The sequence below is a fragment of the Humulus lupulus genome, chromosome 7, assembly GCF_963169125.1.
Source record: "Humulus lupulus chromosome 7, drHumLupu1.1, whole genome shotgun sequence".
Lineage (NCBI taxonomy): Eukaryota > Viridiplantae > Streptophyta > Magnoliopsida > Rosales > Cannabaceae > Humulus > Humulus lupulus.
This window is the reverse complement of record NC_084799.1, coordinates 130223027-130238015: the sequence shown is the minus strand read 5'-3', so window position 1 is coordinate 130238015 and position 14989 is coordinate 130223027. Positions and strand designations below refer to the sequence as shown.

The 14989-nt window shown below is 38.1% G+C and overlaps 1 long non-coding RNA gene across 1 annotated transcript; it reads right to left on the bottom strand.

The window, feature by feature from the left end:
* Positions 1 to 12636: 12636 nt before the first annotated feature.
* Positions 12637 to 13424, bottom strand: LOC133789907 (uncharacterized). Its single transcript, XR_009873778.1, has 3 exons — positions 13149 to 13424; positions 12937 to 13053; positions 12637 to 12790 (listed from the first exon to the last, which is right to left on the bottom strand). It is a non-coding gene; the product is annotated as an uncharacterized LOC133789907 (long non-coding RNA).
* Positions 13425 to 14989: the final 1565 nt, after the last annotated feature.

Genomic DNA, 14989 nt, shown 5'->3' with positions numbered 1-14989 from the left:
TGCCTCAAGGCAAGCCCCGACCAAAGGGGATGCAGTGACAAATTGTACTACCTCATGCGATTCCTTAATTCCGCGTCCTTCATTGAGCTCCCCGGCCATCCAAACGATTATAAATATTTATTCTTTATGTCGAATGGCTTCAGAAATTGCGAACACCATTACTTCAACTGACCTCGTATGTATTCTATCCTTGTAAATTCAGCTCGGGAATTTTTATTCCTTTTAAGATTTTTTTTTTGTACATGTCTTGATTGAATTTGTTTCTCGTGCAGCCATATTTGGGAGGATGGAAAATTTTGGGACCCTCGGGGCTCAGTAAGAAAAATTATCCACACTTCCCCCTGGCAAGAAGGACTATCGCTAGGTCGTGAGCGATGCCGCCATGTTGGCATGCAAGCTGATCGGAGAGGGGCATACATTAGCTCTAAGGACCCGGGCTCCACTCCTAACCATCGTCGAGCTTCACGCTCCTCGCGAGGCCTTACCAGTCTGTGAGGACAGTGAGGAAGAACAGGCTGAGGTGCCTTTTGTGCGAAAAAGATGGGCTCTCGACGCTGTCCGAGAACCCGATCCAGATTATGTTGCGTCAGGGGCAGCAGCCAGCCCCTTCGACCAAGGTAACCCATACACCTTTATGGAATTAGATAGATATGTTGCTGATTTTAGGTTAGTTCAATTAATCCGAATCAGCTCGTCCACCGTCATCCTTCCAACCTGGATCTAAATATAACCCTGCTCCAATGCGTAGACCACCTAGTGGTACGCTGTGACAATAGTTACCCTAGGGGCACAATCATAGTTCACAACACCCTAAATTTTAGATCCGTCATTTTTTAAGAATACGAAACAAACCGTAGGTCCTAGCCTTCTCTACACCCGGGTGCAGTTGCCCCTGGGTTTAGAAAATATGTAGATGAGTCCAGCCCTGAGGAAGAACCTGAACCCCTTAGGATCCAAGAGGTATTAGCTGTAGACTCCCCTTCACCTCCATTAGTTCTGAGGCCGGAGGTGGTTCCTATCCTGGTCAAAACACCCGAGCTGGTGATAATAGACTCCTCCACCAGCTCGGAGGGCAGGATCTTTGTTTTCTTTCTTTAAAAATGCTTTTTGAAACATTATTTTTGTTAACTAACTCCTTTTATTCTTTTTCGGCGAAGAGATGGAACAACCAGGAGCTCCTGACCTACGAACTGCCTTTTAGGCTAGGAAGGCTGGTGCGGTCCTTGTTGTGAAGAGGCTCAGGGTGGCAAAAAAGACCACTCCTGCAGCGAGGAATACCTCAAAGTCCCTGTCTAAGAGCAAGGACACGAGCTCAACTCATCGGCTAGCTTCGGTGAATGTTGCTACTGAGCCATTTCCCCCTTCCCCCTCTTAAGAGATGCTCCCACCTCCTCAAGTCATTCAGGTTGAGGATCCCACTGTCCAGATACCAGTGGATCCTTAGGACATCGAGAGGATCCTTGAGGCCTTCCAGCGTGAGGGACTTGAGGACTATTAAGGAGTGCAGCCTGGAGAATGTCTTCGAGTCTTCTATGGGGATGAATCTCACTATAAGTTTTCTCAAGTCTGGTGATGAAATTTTTTAATTATATTTTTGCTGAGTTCTGACTTGTTTTGTTATTTCGTAGTCCGTCCTGGCCCAATACCGCAGTATAACTCGGGCTCGGACCAAGAACGATGAGGTTCAGGCCGAGCTGGACACTGCCAAAGCCACCTTGAATGCTTCCAAGGAAAGTGAGGAGGCTGCCAAAGCTGCCCTGATAGCTGTTCAAAAGAATGAGCAAGCTTCCAAGGCTGCTATCACCACCTCCCAAGAAAATGAGCAGGCAGCAAAAATCGCATTATATGCCTCACAAGCTCAGGCCGCTGAAGCTCAGGTCGAGATTGGTGAACTTAAAACAAGATTACTCGAGGCCAAGATCAAAGCCAAGGAGGAAAAAGTGGCATCGTCATCATCCATGGAGGAGATGCTATACCAGTGTTGGGCTTTCAACCAGAATGGGAGCTTCTCTTTTATGGAGCCGGCGTTGTGGGACCCGTACCTTGCTAAATTCAAGGTTCATCTTCTGCAAGAGCCCTTAGAGATGGGTGATGCCTCTGGAGTGGCGAAGGGAGATGGCGAGGAGGTGACCTCTTTGGGGCGAGCTGAAGGAGCCCAATGATCTCCTTTGTAATTATTTAACAGTTTTTTTAGATTAAACAATTTCCTTTGGACTCAGTTCGAGGTTTTTTCTCCTCTTGTAATTTATTGGCTTTATTTTAATATATATCAATCTTTTGATCCACTTATCTTTCCTTTATTAAGCACTAATTTTCTCTCAATGAAAGCACCAAACTATTGACTCGGTTTTTCGCCAACAATGTATTAAGAAATAATAAGGTAGATTAGTGCCTCATAGTAAACTGTAATGAATAATAATATGAATTCACTCAAGAACACCGAACTTTTACGTGGTTCAGTGGTTAAAATCCACCTAGTCCACGAGTCAATATTATTGTTGTTTCTCTCTCTATTTTGGCAGAGTTTTGGTATTACAGAATAATGGTCCTTTCTTTCCTGTCCAACATTCCCAGTATTTATAAGGGAATTCCATACCGCATGAGTCAATCACACATTTACATAATAATTACATATAATACAAATAATTCTCATTTATATGAGGATATGATTTGATAATACAACAAACATGTTCCCACTATCTCAGATAATTAATATGACAACCTGGTCATAAATAAACATATAAAGGGATCCCGAGTCTCTGGGGATTTGCGGGTATGCTATATGCTAGAATTACCATGAACTGGATATCTCCTCCAAGCTCGTGCTTCGACAGCTATTAAAATTATGAGCTCGTACTTCACAGCCATTGCATCCTTAGTTCTGGATAAACTCAGGATGCCTTACACCAAGTATGACCACTATAAATCTTGAGTTGTTGACGTGGATAAAAGCAGATATCATTCTCGTCTATTTCTCCACATATTTATCTGCTAGTTGTACCCGAGCTAAGTGCATGGACTCGTGCTAAAATCATGGTACAACAAAGTATTACTAACATATCGGGTCCTGTTCAAGTATAACCACTTTATACAAAGTACATCCACTAAGATGTCCTAATACATCAATAATCTGGATCTAGATTACATGTATTCATAATACTAGTGAACCGTACTTACAGTATTTAATCAAAAGATTCCTTATAACTTGGTTTTAATGTGAAGTATTTAATATAATATTATTCTAATAATAATAAACAATTACTATATGCTAAAATTTATTTCATAAAATATTTTTAGTACATATGCTTTAAAGGGCACTAATCCCAACAATCTCTCACTTGCCCTAAAGAAAATAAGGCTTCTCCCTCAAACCCATATTGCTAACATGATCTTTAAGAGACTTGGTAGACAAAGTCTTAGTAAAAGGATCAGCAAGGTTATGTTTTGAAGCTATCTTCATAACTGCTACATCTCCTCTGTAAACAATATCCCTAATCAAGTGGTATTTCCTCTTGATATGCTTTCCCCTCTTGTGACTCCTTGGTTCCTTCGAGTTAGCTATCGCCCCACAGTTATCGCAGTACAAGACCAATGGCTTATCTATGTCTGGAACCACTACCAGTTCAGAATAGAACTTTTTGAGCCACACAAGCTGCTAACATGATCTGCGATACTTGTTTGTTTAATACTACGCAAATGATAGCTCCTCCACCAAGTGTGAACACTGATCTAAAAGTCAATTTTCGACTATCTTTGTCTGATTGAAAATAAAAATAATTGTATCCAATGGGGTTCAGGTCACCACCTGAACATATATTCTCTAATTTTCCTAAGATACTTGAGAATATTCTTTACTGCAACCCAATGACTCACTCCAAGATTGGATTGATAACGACTTATTATCGCTACTGCATAACAAATGTTACCCACTACAAGAAAAAATGCTTTTAATAACACCAAAAATGTGTTATCAAAACATACCATAACACTTTTTGATGTGTTAAGACCTACTATGTTATCGTAGGTCAGGGTACTTTACATAACACTTTATCATTGTTATATAGATGTGTTATTATACTGTCAACCATAACACACATTCTGTATTATTTTAATAAATAGATCAGTGTTTAATTATATTATTTATAGTCGATTATATAACATATTTCAATACTTATAAATTTGTGTTATACTACACTTTAGTATAACACATTATTTGTGTTATATAATGAAGTTTGCATAACAAAATTATTTACATAAAAAGTGTTATTGTAATAGATATTATAACACAATTTTCATATTATTTTAATATTTAGATAAGTTTAAATTCTCATTATATATTCATTTATATAACACTAATTTATTCTATTATATTTTAATTTTTTTATATAATTAAAAATTAGCTTTCTAATATATACTAGCATCATCAAATTAACTTGATTTTCAAATAACAAAAAGTAAAAACATTCAACATTGTATTAACAATCCACAAATTAGTTTAAAACATTTAACACTCTCATCAACAACAAAATGTTCTTTAAGTATTCAAGCATTCTTAAATATTCAACATATTGAAAAGTTACTACTTTTAGCACAAAATATTCTACAGCTGCCCAACACAAAGCCTTCAAAATTAAGTATCCTTTTCTCCTCCAATTGATGGAGAAAGAGACATTTTTCTCCTGCAATAGCAGATAAAAGGTAAGGTATATGCTTAAAAAAATTAAATAATATGAATCAAATAATAAAACTGTATACAATATAAGACCTAAGCAAGCAATACCAGGTGAACATACTTCAAAATTCAAAATACTGCTATCACACAGTGAATAGATACATGTTACAGTAAATAAACATTAACATTTTCAGGTTAAAGGGGCCTCAATTTCACCCTAAAGACATCTCTGGTTCAGGTGCTTAATTACTGAGACAACATGTTAAAAGTTTGGGAGATTTGAGTTACAAAAGCATTTAGAATGATACTGTTATTTCTAGGGTAGATCCATCGAATCTCATATCTCATTTAAAGGAGAGGTGTAATAAAATATGGATCTCAAACAGGTACTAAACTCTAGACTTTAAGTTATTTGGGCACTAACAAGTAATTACAAAACAGTGATACATATTCACAGTCAATTACGCTGATATAGTACAACATAGTATTACTGTCTCATGAGCAGTCTCCAGAAAGAAACCATCAAAATAACTTATAGGGGCAACGGATATAGAATAACTGTTGACAACATAGTATTACTGTCTCTAATTCTCTATTCATACAGTAATAGGAAAGGAAAAAGAAAACCTTTTGGATAGTTATATTTCATCACTGATGTTACATAAGATTATATTTAAAAAATTGATATTTTTTCTAATGGGGAAAAAAGAAATGAGGCATTTCTAACATGAGGAATATATTTGATGACTGTCATAAAGACTTGGATTGAGCTGAAAACGGAAAGAATCAGTTCCAAGTCAGAAAGTGAATCAATAATATATTTCATAGCAAATGCAATTTAGAAACCTAAAGCTAATTATGATAAAGCAATTAAGCCAATAAATCGAAGTAAACAAATGCTTTTATCATCTAGATTTCCAATGTTTTTTTATCGAACTGAATTGTTTGAAACTCAAAATTCAGAACAAAAGAAAAGTTAACTAAAGAATGAATCTGACTTAAAAATGTTAATCAACCAAAGCCAGGAATGGTTTGGCAAAGCAATGAAAAAGCAAACTCCAGCAACTAACCAAACAATAGAGACAATTGCTAGAGTAATCTTTGAGATAGTCTGACCTCCACGCTGTATAAATACAAAGCCATCATCACCAACAAAAGGTAAAATTAAAAAATAGCAATGCATGACAACATAATTACCACACCAAAACAATAAGGCTCCTCAATCAAGAAGAAGAATCTTACTTCATAGATTGCAATTTGTACTATGGATCAAAATTGAAAATAACAGCTAAAAAATTTATCTTTTTCTTCCAAATAAATTTCATTAAAGTTACAGTTGAGAACTCTAAGTATTGATTTAATTCCAGCAACATGAAAATAATGGGTTCAGCAAGGTTTTCATGCTTCTCAAATATAACCATTATAAATAAGTAAGCAATCCAATTCACCAACATGCATTACAGTAGTCATTATGTATAGTAAGTACGCATATGACACCATTAATATGTTTACCAGAAAAGCTCTAGTATGCTTTAAAATAAGTTCTACAATCAAATAATATAATATCAAGATCCTTAAAAGAAACTAGAAGGCAACACAGAGACAGATGAAGTGAACCAGCAACAAATTTTCAATAGTCCATATTATATATTCAAGAATTTCATTCTCTGCATTTCATGAAATCACCACAAGCATTTAAAGCATTGGCCCGCTTCTCATACACCTGAAGAAAATACCCATTTAAACTCAAACCAGTAATCAAGAACCAAGCATACAAAACAGAGAGCTTGTGCTAGTAACAGGAAAATAAAACGCAGCCAATTTATACAGAAAGAAAGCACTTTAAAAAACATGAAGAGTCCATATTAATAAGGATATGATGTTCCTATACAAGGTGAACATCTTTCATCCAATAATTCCTTCAAGCTTTTATCTTGAGATAATGTTACTGTTGACGGTGAGAACTCGTCAACGAAGTTGAGTTGGAAAAATTATCAAATCAAGATCACTAATCGGAAAGCTGTAAAAACTTGAACAATAACTCAAGAACAATGATAGAACAATAATGGAGAATTCAGTCTTTCATTCACACTCAAACCTCTACTATAATAAAATTTTCAACCCCTTTTCAGGTGGTCTGAGAGTTCATTTTATAGCAGGCTCTAATGGCCTTAGGTACATAGTGGTCCAGGAGACCAAGTGGTACATATGTACTGTGTCAGGGGAGTGGCTTCAGAGGTTGTGGTCGTACATCCCGTACAGGAGCAGGTGTCAGGAGGATGTCTCCACTACTTGTCTGTACCCATGTCTGATGCGTGGTGGCAGGCGTAGCGGCATAGGAGGTAGTGGTGTCGGCTCTGACCTATGGCCGTAGACGTACGAACCATGATCCTTACCCCAGCAGTCTCACTGGCACTAGTATCCGTACTCAGTACTTGGTCGTACAAATATGTCCCATTCGACTCGTACTGGATCTCCTAAGCATAGGGATCCCAAGGTGTAAGGAATGGGACCCTTGGTGTGAGGCGGAGATCTTGGGTCCTTGGTATGAGATGCTTGAAACACCCCGAGGCCACCCATTGGCATAGATGATAAGCACGTGGCCTCGCCAGGCGTCTAAGTGGGCGAGGCGAGACGCCTCCTTCGCAGGCCTCCTTCGCAAGGCCTCCCTTGCGTGGCCTCCCTTGCGGTGTGGCTTGGACCCAGATGTGTGGGGTGACAGGGCGACGGCCTCCTGAAAAGACGATGGCCCGAAGGGCCTCTCGAGGGCGCGCGCAAGATGGGCCTCACGCGGTCCTGCACACGAAGTGCCGTTGACGGCCTCGCTTGGTGCTTGCCCCTACGTCGGCCTCGCGAGATGCATGGTGTCTGAGGGCCTCGTGTGGTACCAGCCCTCATGTCGGTCTCGCGTGATACAAGGTGGCCGAGGGCCTGGCTTGGTGCTAGCCCCTACGTCGGCCTCGCGAGATGCAAGGTGGCCGAGGGCCTCGTGAGATGTACGGCGCCTAGTGGCCTCGCGAGATGGGTGGCCTCGCCCATGTGTTGGCCTCGCAGGATGGAAGGTGGCCGAGGGCCTCGCTTAGTGCTAGCCCCTACGTCGGCCTTGCGGGATGGAAGGTGGCCGAGGGCCTCGCTTAATGCTAGCCCTTAAGTCGGCCTCGCGAGATGCAAGGTGGCCGAGGGCCTCGCGAGATGCACGGCGCCTGGTGGCCTCGCGAGAAGGGTGGCCTCGCCCATGTGTTGGCCTCACGGGATGGAGGCCTCGCTCCTGGCCTGATGCGCGCGGATGAAGGCCTCGCGAGAGGGGTGGCCTCGCCCATGTGTTGGCCTGATGCGCGCGGATGATGGCCTCGCGAGAGGGGTGAGGTGAGGTGCGATGGCTTCCCGAGACGACGGTGGCCCAGGGGCCTTGCCTCGGCCTCATATTTTCTCTTGATGAGATTATGAGCATTAACAGTTATAACTAAGAAGGTATCAAGTGTACAAAAAAAGTGTAATGTGTTGTATAACAATGCAGAACTCATAATGAACTACCATGTTTCCTTACACCTGTTACCAAACTACAAACTTTGATTACTTATTTCAAATAAAAATAATCACACAAATGATAGCTTACTTATAATATAATCCACAAATCATTTTATTTTGGCCCTGGAGTCTTTTACTTTTAACTACTTAAATAGTTACAGCAATTTGAGCTTAACAATTATGCCTTTTAACTTTTAAAGTCATTCGTGACTTTGGTAGATAAATTAGGCAAGGTATCTTACAATCATAACAGTGGTCAATTACTGAATAAGGCAAAATATACAACAATGTTGATATGTACCATGCATAGCAAAATGCATGACAAAGAATAAAACAATCTCCACGTACGTAAACAATCTCCATGAGCCAAAAGGACCCATGTGCCCATTGAGACAAAAAGATTAAGAGCCAACAAAATTTTAAGTTTCATGATCGCACGACATTCCTAGCTTTTTTTTTTAGGGGCATTAACATCATGAGTTCTACGTTTTCTTAACCAATCTCAAGCTTTTTTCAAAATAGAAGAGCCACCTAACTCAAAATATTATATTGTAATTTACCATCTTGGAGTTTAATCAAACAGTTTATATGCAAACCAAATTTTTAAAAGAACAAAATATAATATCACCGTAAATGGAAAAATATAAGAGAAGAAAGAAGCAAAAATTCATTCCCATTAAGATACAAATACATACAAAGAGAAGAAGGAATAGAAAGAATATCCTTAAGGCATACAGAAAAACAAAAAGTAAATTAAAATGGAAATAGAGAGAGAAACAGAAAAACAAATAAATTCATTTCCATACATATACAATGTAGTTATAATTGATATAGAAGCAAATAAAAGTTCAGAAGACAATGCTCTTGAAAGAAATGACACATTCAGGAGATTGTGGCATGTCTTTAATCATCAGTTACCCATCCAACTTTTTGTTACCCAGTAGTGATAGAATGTTAGATAACTCTTTTCCATTAGGGGTATGGGGAAAGAAATGAAAGCAAGAAAATAATAATAACTTAATTACGGATGAGATTCAAGTAATGTACCAAAATTTGATGAGGTTGTTCCTCTAATTTAGAGACCACTTATACTTTTTGCTATTTTTTTGTGTTTCCGTTTCCTCTGATTTTCCTCGTTATGTCTTCTAACACAGAAAAGAAAAGAGATAAATAAATAAAAACAAGCACATTAGCTTTTAAAAAATGCCTAACATTGATTTCACACCATAATTGAAAAAAAGGGCCTGATCTAGATAATTTCATATTTTCACAAAATTAGCTGAAACTGTGAGCTAGAATAAAAGTTTGAAGACAAGAAGATTAGAATTTGTGAGGCATCTTTGTAATACGAAGGTCCTTGTATATGCTTGGACCATAAAAAGACAAGATGAAAATCTTATCATGTCTAGTACAAATGTATCTATAAATATGGTAGAAATAGTGGGTATGAGCAAAAGAGAAAGAAGCCATGGCAAGTTGTAAGCTAAAATTTGGTTAAGAGAAGAAGCAAAAAAAAATTTCAAATTATTGGCCCTATTCAAATATTCTAAAGAATTGGCACCTAAAAATAATCACAAGATTCTGAGAACAGCAGCAGCATACTATGCGTATAAACTCCACTTCGTAATAAACATTTATCTAAAAGAATTTAGTGAATCGAGTTTAAATTAGTAATAACAATGTATCTATGCATCATCCACACGTTGGATTCTCAATAGGGAGGTACTAATGAATGTGATAACACATACAGACACACAAGTTCATGACCCTACATAATATGATGAAATATATTACACCTAACCTATCATATATGTTCAGACTAAATACCTTTATTCACATATATCTCAGTGAAGCATTCATTCAAACACCTCTAAGGCCTTATTTAAAAGCTTAGTAATATATACTTTAAAAAAGCAAGCAAGACCATCAAAAGCAGTCAATAAGCAAGCAAGACCATTAAAAGCTTATTTAACGCATGGTCTATTCATAACAGTTCATTTAATAAGTAATTACGCAAATATAACAAGAAACATGTATTCCAACAGATAAGATTGTCCTGGCATATAATTGGCAGAAAAAAAAATACCTCCTCCATTCATATCAAGCCATGACGACGATCGGGCCAATCCAAAAGGAGTCGATGCCAAAGGATCAGGCCAATCCAGAAGTAGCAAGAGGGCTGCTAGTGCAGACCCTTCCATCTAGAACAAGAGACGAGCTGTCAGTGCCAACTCTCGATATTGGACCAATCTGAGATGGAACAACACTACTTGGACTTCTTATATGAGCCAAAGAAGGCAGGTAACTCAAAGGAGACCCAGTATGCTTCCAATATACTGCAGCAATTGACTTGAGATGATTGTTGTGACCAAAGGAAAATCTCTCTAGAGCTGCCAGGATGGAAAAGAAAAAAAACTTCATTAGCTCAGTTAACAAATTACAATACTACCCCGGGAGGAGCAGGTTTGTTTGAGCAGCCTCAAGAGTATGAACAAGATGCCAATATAATGCCTAAAAACCTAGTGCAAACAACTTCTTAGAACTAAACAATTCAATAAATTAATAGGCAATTTTTGATGATAAACTACATGCCAACAACAACCTCTGCTCTGACTAATGGACTTCCATCTGAAGCTATGCTTAATAGGCTTTTAATAATACTAATCGCTGCTCTAATTTTTTCATCATTATCACATTCTTCATCTCCTCCAACACCATCTCTACACAAGTTAGAGCCCACATCAGAAGCCCTAACCTGAAAATAGGTCACAAGTATTAAGATCAATTTATATGTAGAAATAGAAATACTCCCATCTTTATATATATATATAAACAAAAGTATAATAATTGATATATGAAAGGTGAACCTCTGGTTGAGGAGCAGAGAGTAAAGGAGCATATATAGCTAGAGCGTCTCTCGTAAACCCATTATTTGAGCCTCAAGAAAAATCTTCCCATAGCTTTCCCAGACAGAGACAAGGCCACTGAAGAAATAGGGGTTCAGTTTGTGCGTCACTTGGGGTTGAAACTTGAAGGTGCCTCAAGCAAACTTTGATCAAACCTGCTTTAATACAGGCTTCTTGACCCCGTCTGTGACCATACATAATTACAGCCAAAACAAATGCAGCCATTGCATGCTGTTCTGGATATGCTTCCTGGCTATCAAGAAACCTGATGAAATATGTATATCCCCCATCCTTCACTAGATCAACCTGGCATGACTATCAATCCACAAACAAAATAATCAATTGTCAGAGCATAATTATAAACCAAAGACAACATGTCTGTAAATAACTACAAACAAAATTACGAGGCCATTTAGACCAAGGTATAGCTCAAATCACATGAATACCTTATCAAGAGCAAGAATCTTCGTCCAGATGAACACAAGAATCTGTCGTAGTTCTGGTGTTGTTTTTTGTAATAGCTTTAGAACATATGGAAATATCCCTACAGACAGGGCCTGCAAAAACAAAAAATGATCAGAAAATAAAGCAATAAGGATGCATCTGATCATCGTATAGAGATGGTAGACCATGATAGTAGTAGATCAGTATAACTAATGTGATAAAATACCAAATTCCAACCCAAGATGATCTGCGGTTCATAAGCTTACAACAACAAACTTATAGTCTTTTCTTAAATGATACATTGAAAACTTCAAAAGAATAAAATGGAAAACTAAGATAAATACTTATCTGTTTGTATTATTATTTTAAGGTCTTCATGAAGTGAACAAGGATAAATGAATAAACTGTTTAAAATGATGACCACTAGTTAAAACTATGTGATGCATGTGTGTGTGTGTGTGTGTACTGTCACACGTTTATTAAACATGTAAACTTTGTTATGCATTATCATCGACTATAAAAGATGGAAAATGAAGCATCTTCAAAGATTAACGAAAGAACTAGTCCTTGGTCTCAAAAATCTATCAGCAACTATAAATTCCATCAGAAAATAAAACCAAGCAAAATCTGATAGTTACACAATGCACCCATCAGAAACTGATCACAAATTTGAAAGAAGAAATAAAAACTAATAATGAGATAAGCACAAATCCAAACGCTTGAAGAAAGCCTAAAGGATTGACATGGTCAAAATATGGTTATATAATGTAAGCAGAATCCACAGACGACATTATAATGAATGTATGTCTTAAGTATGGAAATATATACATTTGTACAAGTACATAAAATATAATACAGTATCACTAATCATGCTAATCAGAAGGTATTGCCATTTCTAACGTCCCACAGCTTTAAACAAACAGCACAGCTAAAAGACTTTCAGTTGACAAACTAAAAATAACTAGGAAGAAGCCAATATGGAATAAACACCACAAGGCAAAACCAGAAAACTGGATGATCTCAAATAAAGATGCGTAAATGCGATAGGCGATCCTAACAGACGAACAAGGAAAGAAGCTCACCATCTCAAAGCCATCTTAATAGGTGTTGTGAGACAAGACGTAAACACATATGTAGGAAATTCAGCACTTTGTGGAAGAGTCTCATGTGCTTCACATGCTCCAAGTAGAATGCAATCCCTTGTGGATCCAGAGGAGCTAGAAGCAACCCAATCATGAAGCTGCCAAACCATCAAATCAAGTCACTATATATACAAATATATTTATATATAAATATTTGAATTACAGGTAATGAATTCATGTCACGTAGCAACTTAATTATCAATACATATATCAATTCATTATACATTTTGAGTTAAAGCTTTACCTCAATAAAAGCATTCACAATATTCCCAGCCGCAGAGCAATCAAAAACATATATGGAGGGTGTCTTCAACCAGGAATCAAGGTCACTGATTGGCAAAGGGATATACTCTGTATAACTCTGCAGTACCAATAACATTGGTGAGAAACCAAGCAAGACTCTAGTAATTGACCTTAAATTAAACCACATAAAAGAGTTTCAAAGAAATAGAAGACCTTATTGAAAACCCAAATTTCACCACTAGAAGTCGGCTTAGGCACACCATGGCCATTATAATGAAATAGGACCCTCTTAGACTTGGCATATCGGCGACATGTATTACAAAGTTTCTTCACTTCATCCACAGTAGGATCAGGCTAGACCTTATATCGTGCCTGCTCAAAGATCTTCAAAGGTAAATAAAATTAAATCTAAGACAATATTATATGAACTCTGTACAAGCCAATAATATCCTCACCCTTGGTTGCCACCTTTCATACTAAGCACTCAAATTTTTCCCAATTATTTCAAGAGCTTTCTGCGGTGCCATTGAAAAAGGATCTACAAGCAAAGGATTACAAAAACTAGTAGTTATTCTGTAACGACCCAAAATCGCTAATAAGGCTTAAGGGCCTTGATTAGTGTGCCAGGAGGGCATGTTGGGATTTATGTGTGATTTTATGAGTTAAATGCATGGTTATGATTTAAAGCGTGTTATGTGACTATTTGATTATTTGAGATGCATGACTATGTATATTAGTATGCATGTAGGCCCGGATTGTGTTAGAAGGACATAATTGCAATTTTGGCCATGTTGGGCATAACTGTATTAATATGTGATGATTGTTGAGACCACAGTGGTATGTGGGTGTATCCGTGATTTGTAACTTTCGGCACGAGGCGATCCTAGAGCTGGATAGCGGGGAAAAGTCACAACGGGGCATTATGATGACTTTGGGCAAGTCAAGGAGTATTTTTGGTATTGGGTTATGAAAATAAATAATTGGAGATATATTTGAGGTTAGGATGTCTAGGCGGGAATACTGGGGGATTTTACCATTTTTGCCTCGGGGATATTTTGGTACCCCAAACCTTGAGGTAACCAGCTTAAGTTATAAAAACAAAACAAATAAACCATTTGGAGACTTAGAGAAACCGACCCAGCCTCCACCCTCTCCTCTTCTTCTTTCTTTCCTCTTTCTTTCATGTAATCCACAGAAATCTTAGGAGAAATCAAGCTTGAATTTCTGAATATTGATAGTGGGATTTGGAGGTTTAGCTCAAGAGTTAATCAAGAACAAATCAGGGTAAAGGTAAACAAGTAATTCTTTTTCTCAAGTTAAATTCTGAGATTTTTTTGGGTTGTGAATGTTTGTGGATTTTGATATTCAAGGTGGAGTTTGAGGCTTGAAACTTTGAAGATAGGTCATGGGATCCTTTGGGAAACGATTCTACAACTGAGGTAAGGTTTAAATTAAAGTTTGATGGTTGAAATTGAGAATTTCCATGGTTGGTTTTGAGTTTTAGGTTTGAAATTTCAGAAATTTGGAATTGGGATCTTGGTGAGTGTTAGGTTGGATTTTTGGTGGAATTGTGTTGTTTAAACCATCCTATTGTTGTGATTATTAATTGGTTTTGAATTGGGAGCTTTGGGATGGCTTAAGGTGAGGTTTTAAGCTTGAAAATGGTGGGTTTTTCTTGGTTCGAAGGGTCGGGCCGCGGCCCTTGAAGGCTAAGATGCGCTGAGGATGGAGGGCGGGCCGCGGCATGGTCCTTGTAGGGCCGCGGCCCTTACCTGTTTCTGGGCAATTTTGTGGCCCTGTTTGGGGGCCATGCCGCGGCATGGTTGGGCCATGCCGCGGCATGGTTGGGCCATGCCGCGGCGCTTAAGGAATTTTGGGATTTTGAGAATTTAAGCTTGGGAATTTAACTACGGGTGCTCGGGATTGAATCTTTTTATATTTTTGGTGAAGTTCAATGTTCCGGGGACTAGAACTTGGTTTAGAAACTCATTTGAGATTAATCTTATTGGTATCCATTATCTTGGTTGTGACTAGGTGTTAAGCTAGTGCTCGGG